This window comes from Xiphophorus maculatus, chromosome 10, assembly GCF_002775205.1.
Source record: "Xiphophorus maculatus strain JP 163 A chromosome 10, X_maculatus-5.0-male, whole genome shotgun sequence".
Taxonomy (NCBI): Eukaryota; Metazoa; Chordata; class Actinopteri; order Cyprinodontiformes; family Poeciliidae; genus Xiphophorus; species Xiphophorus maculatus.
The window spans coordinates 20,116,801-20,126,981 of record NC_036452.1 but is presented as its reverse complement, the minus strand read 5'-3'; the positions used below and the strand labels follow the sequence as shown (position 1 = coordinate 20,126,981).

The 10,181-nt window shown below is 38.7% G+C and overlaps 1 long non-coding RNA gene across 1 annotated transcript in view; it reads right to left on the bottom strand.

Annotated features, from left to right (window-relative positions):
- Positions 1-359: 359 nt before the first annotated feature.
- LOC111609953 overlaps positions 360-10,181 on the bottom strand; it is a 30,532-nt gene continuing 20,710 nt past the window's right edge. Inside the window, exons 5-6 of the long non-coding RNA XR_002753417.1 lie at positions 642-802; positions 360-551 (exon numbers count right to left, since the gene is read on the bottom strand). This is a non-coding gene — a long non-coding RNA (uncharacterized LOC111609953). The remainder of the gene's footprint in view (positions 552-641; positions 803-10,181) is intronic.

The window sequence follows — 10,181 nt, the reverse complement described above, 5'->3', positions numbered from 1 at the left end:
TAAAGAAATGTATTCCATGAGGCCCAATAAGGACTTTATTTGTTGTAATTTTTAACATGAATGTTGAAGTTCATGCTGCCCTAGACAGGAAGTTGACATTGTTTGTGATTTTACCCATATCAGAAATTTACAGTTTTACAGCTATTGGTTAGCGGGAATAACGTCTGTTGGGTTTATTTTATTTTACTCACTGCTCAGTGTGACTGAAAGCCTTGGGTCAAATTTGACCAGTAAATGTCCAGTAATGGGATTTTGTCCTTTCAAAATCATTTCCCAGATGGTCTCACAAGTGGAACCATCAATTTTTCAAAACACATTTGTATAGCAGAGAAAACTGGCGGCAGAACACACCTGTTTAGGAATCCATGCCCATGCTCTTGATCCCATTTGATCAGATCTTCAGTCGACACAGGTGCCAACTGGCCTCTGGCCAGGCCAGTAAAATATCTTTTATGTTTTCCTCTAACACCTAATGACCCAACAAGTCCTGAATGGCCGGAGCTCAGCAGGTTCCAGTAAAATTAGAAACGCTGTCAAGAGATGCAGTTCTCCTGAGAGGAAAAAGACAACAAGTAAACTGTGAGGACTTTTCTAAATGCAAAACCATTACTGATGGATTCGCTTCACATCTGTAACATTACCTTTTAATGACCACGATGAATTTGAAACCTAACCAGATGTTTCACAGCGTGCGAGGGAATACGAATGGCAAACAGCAAATGTCAGAGACTCCACTGGGGGTAGTGAGCGGAATAAAATTCACCTGCTGAAAAGCAGCAAACGCTGAGCTACAGGTCCTGACCTGCATAAAACAGGCAAAGATGAATTAAGATGAACATTATGAATATGTTTTTCCTCTCATCGCTCAACAATGTGACAAAAAAGCTACATGTACCCCAAAGACAAATATCCTCTCTTTTTATCCTTTAGATAAAATAAAATAAGATAAAGTGTAACAAAACATACTTAAGACATGGCAATTTACAATTTGTCTGGGAAATCTAAAAATCCTGACTTTTCTGCTGTCAAAAATAGACTCAATTAAATATTGTGCTCTAATACACCTCACCTCTCTGTTCTTGTTTTTTAACTCATATTTTTGCATCTCACATTTAGCTGTGCCAGCTTAGCGCTGATGCAGATGCTAAATTTAGCTTCATCTGTGGCTAACAGTTAGCCAGTTGCTGCATTCACACTGCGCTAAAAATCACTTCTATCTTGTCTGTCACTTTGTTATTGGGGTTTTTTTTCTACTGAGTTGCTAAAATATTGGCACATGTGAGATTTAAAAGCGTTGTCGGGCAGCCTAACGGAAAGTTTCTGTTAGCCGACATTGTTAGCAGGGCAACTAAAGATTTACTTCCTCTGTTGCTTTAATATCATAATATCATAATAAATTACTTTTACTTCATCTGACGTTTCACTAAACAGTGCTTTGTGAAACAGGCTTTGATTTGATAAGAAATAGGCTATTTCTTCCCAGTAAAATATTTCTTCATTTTCCTTACTCTTAAAAAGCAACGCGTTTTTTTACTGTCTTGTTTCTGTAATAACAAGACAGTATTTTTTTTAATTAGATGTCTTGCAACGTCTTCAGAAGCAGCATTTTTACTTCTTGTGCTTTTGCTGAAAAATATTTTCATAGAAAAAAAAAATAGATAAATAACTACCATCTGACGATGACCTGCTTGGTCTGCAGTTGATCCGCACATTTTTACTTTCAGATGACGGACTGAACAGAGCTGCATGATATGAGGAGGATATTATAGTATGCTTTAAAAACTTCTGTTTTTATATTCTGGCTTATCAAAAGAGAATACAAATGTAAAATCTTTCAAAACCGTGAATCGTTTTTTGATTTTAAGTGACCCTTATCTCATAAAATTCAAATAAAGCATGTAAAAATGTGTGCCTTTAATGTGACAAACAGGGAGAAATTTAAATGAGCTGTGTGTGTGTGTGTGTGCGTGCGTGTGTGTGTGTGTGTGTGTATACGGAGAAGCCGCTGAACATCTGACCCGTGAAAACGATCAGCGGCTTAAAAACCCGAAGAAGTCGAGCCTCCATAAATCTGGTTCACCTTTACGCCTCCGTCCTCCTCTTTACCTGCATTCAATAACTTCACTTAAAATAGCTGGACATAAACACCGGCGGCGGGCAGCAGCGCCGTTCCCCTGAGGACGCTCTGACCCAACGCCCTCTAAAACGAGGCTGAGCAGTATCCATCATGGCGACGGTTTAAAATATACAGTGGGGAAAAAAAAACAACAACGCAGGTCATCAATCAAAACTGGACTTAGCTTCAGGTCAAAAACCAACCTGTCAGAAAATTGTTTTCTCCCGTCGGGATAAAATATTATTTTATAGCATAAAAGGTAAAAACGTCAGGAGGAATATTAATGTTCTTTAACTTTCTAGGATAGACTGAAGACAAATTGTGTTTTAGTTGATATTTCAAGGACGGCTTGTGTAGCAGGTTTGGCCAGAAGTTTGGAGTTTTTGCTCTCTGATCTTTTGTTCTGAGAAATCTTTACAGATAGTCTCAAGAAATATCTGAGGAGGTACAAATATACAGACTTTGTTGTTATGATCTGTCACAAGCATATTTAATACCCAGACACCAGCATCTGGCAGGGTTCCTGAGGAGTCTTACCTAGGTTACTCCTTATCAGCAGAGGCCGTTACTTCATGAACATTACTGGGTTTATGTTCTGAATCCTGGCCGTTTCAAACCCAATCAGTTCATTTCTGTCAAGTTCAAGCAAGGCGACTGTGATGGCCGGTCTGATGTCTTCCAGGGCTTCTTCTGAAGCCAGTTTCTTGGTGGACTTTGAGATATGTTTGGGCTGAGTGTCCTGTCTGAAGGTCCAAGCGTCAGATTCCTCGCAGGCAACATGAAATTCTCCGTCGTAAATTCTTTATACTTATCTGAATCCCTCCCTCCTTAAAAAGTCTTAAATTAATGTATCTAAAATGAAGGCCTTAAAATAAAAATAAAAAAGTTGGTCTTAAATACTTTAATCACAGGCCTTAGACTTTGTTGTGGCAGGACTATTTATTTTTGATTCTGTTTGTTTTCTTGCGGGACTTTGCTGTCAGGAAAAAGTTTGAGTTGCGCACAGAGGTCTTTATTGCTAATATACCCCTGCTAGCTGGCTAGCTTTTATTTGCGCCTATTATGGCACATTTATCCACAGTTTTCTGGATGATCTTTGTCTTTGCCATTCGCTGGCTTCTGTTGCTGACCTGATGCTAGGTGAATTGTGTACAAAAAAAGGTTGGCACTATGGGGGAAAAAGCTACAGAGAAGCACAAACAGACCACAGAAATGTCTGCTATGACATGGCAGGGCTAAAACTCTCCAGAAAACTATTCATCTCTTCAAAGAACAGAGTCCACAACACCATTTTGCTTATTTACACAGCTGTGAGCAAACAGGAGCTGACCTTTATGGACCATAAGAGTTGGTAGCAGTGGACAACTTGGAGTTCAGACATGGAGTCAGTCAGAGTTTAGCATAAAATCTCAGTGGTTGTTGTCACCAGTTCTTGCTACAGGTCTTTCTTGGTCAGTCGAAGGTTAGTTAGTTACAAGCTTTAGGGGGCTATTACTTTTTTGCTCCGGACCAGGGTCATTTGGAAACTCTCTTTTATATTTTACTCAGGTTATGCGGTTAAGAAACAAAGAAATTGTAAGGGAGTAAATACTTTTCTCTACACTGGCTAAACACCAGTCCTTTTGAAACCATCACTGGGTGAAACACATCTCTTGTCAACACAAAGACCCTTGAATTTCAGTGACTTCAGTGGAAAATCCTTGCCGACGGCCCGAGCAGGATATCGATCAAAGTGACTCCGCTGATAGAGTAGCTGATGAAAGCAGAATGATGGATTTGGGGTTTAGGGGCTGATCAGTGACATAAAGTTTGACTGAGATAAAAACCAAAGTGCTGGGGTCGATGTGAGCTATTCAGTCAGGCGTGTGAGCATTAAGCCCCTTTTCATGCCAACCTTTCCATTCAGCGATACTTAATGCATGTGTGGACTCAGTGGGCACCTTGGTGCTTTTCCCTGTCAGAGCTGACAGCTAGACCCAGATGCATTTACACATCTCTCTGGTGCAGCATCATTCTGAATTGCTCATGTGGCTTTAAAAGCTGGCTTCAGTTTGGACCTGTTCTATACTTTGGTATTTGGTACTTTGGTATTTGTACTTGGTATTTGTGAAATCTGTTACACAAATACCAAAAAGACTCAATGAAGTTTGAGAATACAATTTGAAAAATGTTTGGTGGTATGAAAACCCTTGAAAGGCACTGTAGAACAATTTCACTTAACGTTGTCCATAAGACTATGAAGTCTTAGTCGAATGGGCTCACAGCTCGGCTCCAACAAAGTTCTGCTTTGACTAATAACATATTTGTACCTCATTGGATATAAATTGTGGCGGTCTGAGCGGTATAAAAGCTACACTGAGCTTCCTTTGATCAGCCTGCCTGTGGATATGACACTTATTACACTAATCATCAGGCTGTCTATCAGCCTTCTACTAAATCTGCTGTTTGGGAAGAGGAAAAACTCTGCTGCTTTAAATCACCAGGACATCAATACACTGAGCCAGAACATTCAAGAACAAGAGCTGATGAGCGAAGGCCACAGGCTGGCAGTACTTGATGTTTGGTGGTAAAGAGGTCTATTTTGTCTATTTTCTACATTCAAACCAACTTGTAAATCAGACCATTTTGGAGAACCAGTGCAGCTCAAAAAATTTGAATATTGCATGAAAGTGCAATATTTTTTGTCAGTCATATCTGAAAGTGAAACTCATGGACACTGTTTTCCAACTACACCACCACTGAAGGCAATCGGATGCACTATACATGTATTTCAGCACATTTTATCTTCCTTTCATTTCACATTTATGTTTTTACTTAAGCTTTGTGGTTGTGATGCCATACAATGAAATAAAATAAAAGAAAATGAGGGGTATGGATACCTTTGCGCTGCAAAGTAGCAGCTAGAGAGTAAACAAAAATTCTCAACAGAGACAGAAAATAAGCTAACACACTAAGGTGGTGTGTTAGCTAGCGTGTAGCGAACACGCTACCTTACTGTTTTTTGAAGGGCAACTAAACACACTAACTGGTGTGTTAGCTAGCATGTTAGCTGGCGTGTAGCTAACACACGTTTCCACAGTCACAACTAGAGCTGTAGAGCTCTGACGGGTTTCCCTCAGCCGGTGATGTTCAATGTAATTGGTGAAAGAGCGGATGACAGACATACGAAGTGCTGACATGTCAGCAAAAGCTAACTGGCTGAATGGTCCATTAATGTCACCTGCTGCGGTTATTTACCATAAAAACGCTTTGAAAGTAAACAAAGTCTGACTGTCCTACGTGACTCTGAGCGAGGATTTAATCAGCTGCTGTTAGCGCCTTACGTGTCAATGCTCTAGAAAGATACCATCTGATCAGTCACTGGCACGGGGAAAACAAGTTCTTTCCATTGCAGGATGCCTTTCTCAGCAAACAGGTGTAGGAAATCTAAGACGGTAGCTATGTAATTCTGGTGTGTGTTCTGTTCATCTGATAATTGTGTTTTGTATCCAGCATTTCTTGGAAATAGAAGTATGTCTTACAGTAAGAAAATGACAATAGTCAGAAGGAATATTCCAATTTCAGTGTTTATGATTTTGCAATAAACCTTCACCTTCCCCCCCACCCCCTTTTGGTCAAATATAATGGTGAAGTTTACTGGGATTAAAAGGGGAAAAAATAATAACTAACACACTATTTAGTGTGTAGCTAACACACTAGCTTACTGTTTTTGGTGGGAAACTAACACACTAGCTTACTGTTTTTGGTGGGAAACTAACACACTAGCTTACTGTTTGGGAAACTAACAGCTTGGAAATCTGTAAATTGTTTTTCGACTAGCATGCTCTCTAAAAACTTTTTTTTTTTAAATTAAAACAGGGTAAACATTGAAGGAACAAACAACTGTTTTCCTCAATTAATTTATCCATCCATTGCTTCAATCTTCCAGATGCTGTGTAGGTAATGTTTCTCCCACTAGCCCAGTGCTTCTCAGTTCCGGTCCTCAGCTCCCCCGGCCCCTCATGCATCTAAAACATGCAGAGCAGGGGGGACTGAGGCCTGGAATTGAGAAGCACTGCACTTCACTGGCCAAAGGCAAACTTTGCTGATGAACTTTATTTGTTCTACACAACAGAAAGGTTTGTTGTTGTTTTTTTTGCCAGACATGACTCATCCTGCCTGGATGCTTCAGTCAGCAGCAGCACCACATGAATGCATCGCTTGCTTGCAAAAGACACGTGCGTTCGTTGTGGCAGGCAGCGTTCAAAATGCAGCCTCTCATGTTCAAAGGTTTGGAGGGCGTTAAGAAAAAGGCCGATGCAAATGATTTTTGCGTGCCAGTGGCTGAAGTTAGAATCGGCTCTGGTGAAATCCGTCACGGCTGCCTGTGGAGCTGCAACAGACGGTAACGTTGCAGCGTTACCATGCAACGCTAATGATTTGGGTTTCGTCTTCACAGCCAAACTCCAGTGACTTCAGCTGCACTCAACTCACTAGAGATGGAAGTTTGAATCTGTCTTAAGGCTCTTTGCTGATGAATAAGACTGCTGTGTTGTTGGGGGCAGTCAGCTCTTGCAGGGTTTTCACTGCTAAGTGATGAAAAAGCATTTTGTTTCCCAATAACCTGATTCATAGTTAAAGGAGATACTGAAATATTTTACTAATATTTTGTAGTTGGCGATATTTTTCCCTTCGTCTTCTGGACAGCAAAATGTTCTCTTGATTGTTAATGAAGCAGTATTAGGGGTACACAATATGTACTTGGAATTTTATTTCAATATTTTGTGTTACAATTACAACAATAAAAATTATATTAAAAAAAAGATTTTTTTTAAAATATATTTGTAACTGCATGGCAAAAATATAGTTCTCAAAAAAAAAAAAAACATTCTCACTAGACTACTTTAGGACACCACTTACTTTAAAGAAGCAAACTGCACACAGAAATTGCATTTAATCATGTTTTCAAATGTACTGATATTTATTCATGCTCTAATACAGTGGTCCCCAAACTACGGCCCGCGGGCCAGATGCGGCCCGCCTCCACATTTGGTCCGGCCCCCTGAACAATACCAGAGTATTTTCATATATGTGCATTTTTATTTGATAAGTTGGACTTTTGCAATAAAATAAATGTTAGTAATGAACTTTATTTATTATTAACTACTAGTTAGTAACTATTTTATACATGCATATAATTGACCCTATCCCTTTTTTTATGTGGAGAACCCAGTGTTATTTGGTTATTATTTATTTCATAAATAGTGTTATTTCCTGACTTTTGTTCTCTGAAGAATCCAGAAAAGGTTATTTGATTGTGCTTTCTGAAAAACAATACATTTTTATGTTTAGCACTCTTACAATCGTCACACTTTTTCTGTTACAAACTGACCCCGGCCCCCCATCAGAGAAGGGACAAGTTATGTGGCCCTCACAGGAGAAAGTTTGGGGACCCCTGCTCTAATAGAACAAATAGGGAAGAAAATGGTAAAACAATAAAATTTACAATAATTTGATATTTAATCCAAAATTCTTATCGCGCTAAGAAATTTTTCACAATAAATGATGAACATTACGATAAATGACCACCCCTTGGCAATATTATGTATTTCCCAGGCATTTTATAGCACCGTCAAGTAAGATGTTCCAGTATTTGGAGGCATGGCTGACACGGACTTCCTCCAGCTGCCATTGCTAAAGCTACAGGGAGGCTACAGTTCTAAAACAGAGCAACATAACTGTTCACAACTTCTGCTGTCCACTGATTGACCCGGTAGAAATTCTATTCACGTTTGTATTTGTGTGGGTGAAGCACATCATAGCTTATTGCATGCGTACAGTATCTCTTATATCACTCTGGCATTACAGCAGGGAGCCATCCCAGAGAACAGAGAGCTGACTGCAAAGACAACACGGAGAAGGAGAAGTCAGCGCCGTCAGATACTGACTATAAGTACGTAGATTGGGTGGGGGAAGAGTGTTTTCTGCAGTGCTGCAAATCTAAAGTAAAGCTCTTTTTTTCTCTCCAGTTAAATCCTCAATGCAAAAACTGGCAAAATACAGGTTGAAATTATGCTGCACACTGCAAGCATAACCAAAGTGATTTATTTGCTGTGCTTCGGAAGATTATACACATTATCTTGTTTGAAGTAAAAAGCCTTCAGACGCAGGAAAAACAATAACGGCTCTCGCTGTGTGTCGCAGCCGGCGCCAGATTTATTTATTTTTTCTGCTTAAATAAGGGAATAAATTCACTGAAGTGTGGGGCGATATGAGAAATAATGACTGGGATATACATATACAGCTCTGGGGGAAAAAATGAAGAGACCACTTAGAATGATCAGTTTCTCTGATTTCACTTTTTATAGGTATATGTTTAACTAAAAAGAACATTGTTCTTTTATGCTATGAACTACTGACAACAAGTCTCTGAAATCCCAAGCAAAGATTTAGTATTTATTTGCAGAAAATGAGAAATGGTCAAAAATAACCAAAAAGACGCAGCGCTTTCAGACCTCAAACAATGCAAAGAAAACAGGTTCATATTCATATAGAAACAACAATACTAATGTTTTAACTCAGGAAGAGTTCAGAAATCCATATTTGGTGGAAAAACCAGGAGGTTTTCAATGGGGGTCAGTGTAGCCCTTTCCTTTTTTGACCTAGTTGCAGCCCTGTTTTGTCTTATTTGTTGTCTTGATAACAGAATTTGAAGCTGAATAATGTCATCCTAACTGGTTCAAAACAGTTTAGCCACATTTAAACGCTGCAGTATGTAACTTATGTTACGCTGTCATGACAATGATCATTTTAACAAATATGTAAAAAAACTTTTTTTTATGTAAAAGCTAAATAATGCAGCTTTAGCGAGCAAATGAAAAGTCGTTTGTCCTTTTACACTTTATACATAGTTTTAACTATAAATATATGATCCGGAAGACGAGAAGATGTCATTCTAAAAAAAATCTTTGTTTTCATTTCTCTGTCCTGGACTTATTCACACATCATTTTGGACTTTTAAATCAAACCCATTAACGATAAGCGCCAGTGCTCCTTTATTACTCTCAGCTCAGAACCATTTTAGACGCTTGATCTGGACACCCAATCACCTATTCAAAGTTAGAGCTGCCTTGTGTAACCATGGTTACGCAGGCAGGAAGACATTTGAAATACGATATGCGATAATTTCACATCGGTGCCTGGAGTTTCATGACAGAAATACTCCGACAACCTGCTGAACAAACGCCATTTAGGAGAAATGACAATAAGATTTTATTAAAAAAAAGAAGGTACAGTATATATGTAATAGAAACACAAAAATTATTATTCAGCTATCCTTACTCTGCCGTGTCAGCCACAGTTAATACTTGGACTACATCAGCTATTACTGACTCATTCCCCTGACTTGCTGCGGTATTAGCTGACCACATTTGCTTGGCGGAGAGAAGGTCGCACTAAGCTCTGCTTTGATCAAGCAAGACATGTAATATTCATAAGCTCTGTATAATTGCTGGTTAAATTGTCCTCCGTCGCCAAGTGGGACTATTCTGGGATTTAAAGATCTGCAGAGGTTTTAACCAGACCTGTGAAACCCAAAGTGTTTGCTAACGGTAAGTTATTTGTAATTCCATTAACAGAGTCTACCAGCTGTACGTCCAGCTCAGCAATTCACAAAAAAGAAAGTATTTTCTCATGTACAGGCTTAAGGTCGTGTACTTCAATACAAAATTAAACTGACTGATACAATAAATATCTTCCGGGGCATCAAAGTAATTGGGGATGGATCCAAAAACGCATCGTGGGTTTAAAATTTGAGTTTATCAAAATTTTACAAACCATTCTGTTCCTTTCGTAATTATTTGCGCTGCTGTGTATTACATTAAATCCAAAGCAAGTCGACTCTTTAAATTAAATAAAAATACTGTGGGAAAAGTACAGATTTTCAAAAAAAAAGTTTTTCAATTAAATAAATGAAAGTCATAAATTAGTCACACGCAGTGATCTATTATGCAATAAAAAGCCAAATTTTAATTTTTCATTTTCTGAACTGGATTGCTACAATTTATGATATTATTGGTTATATTTT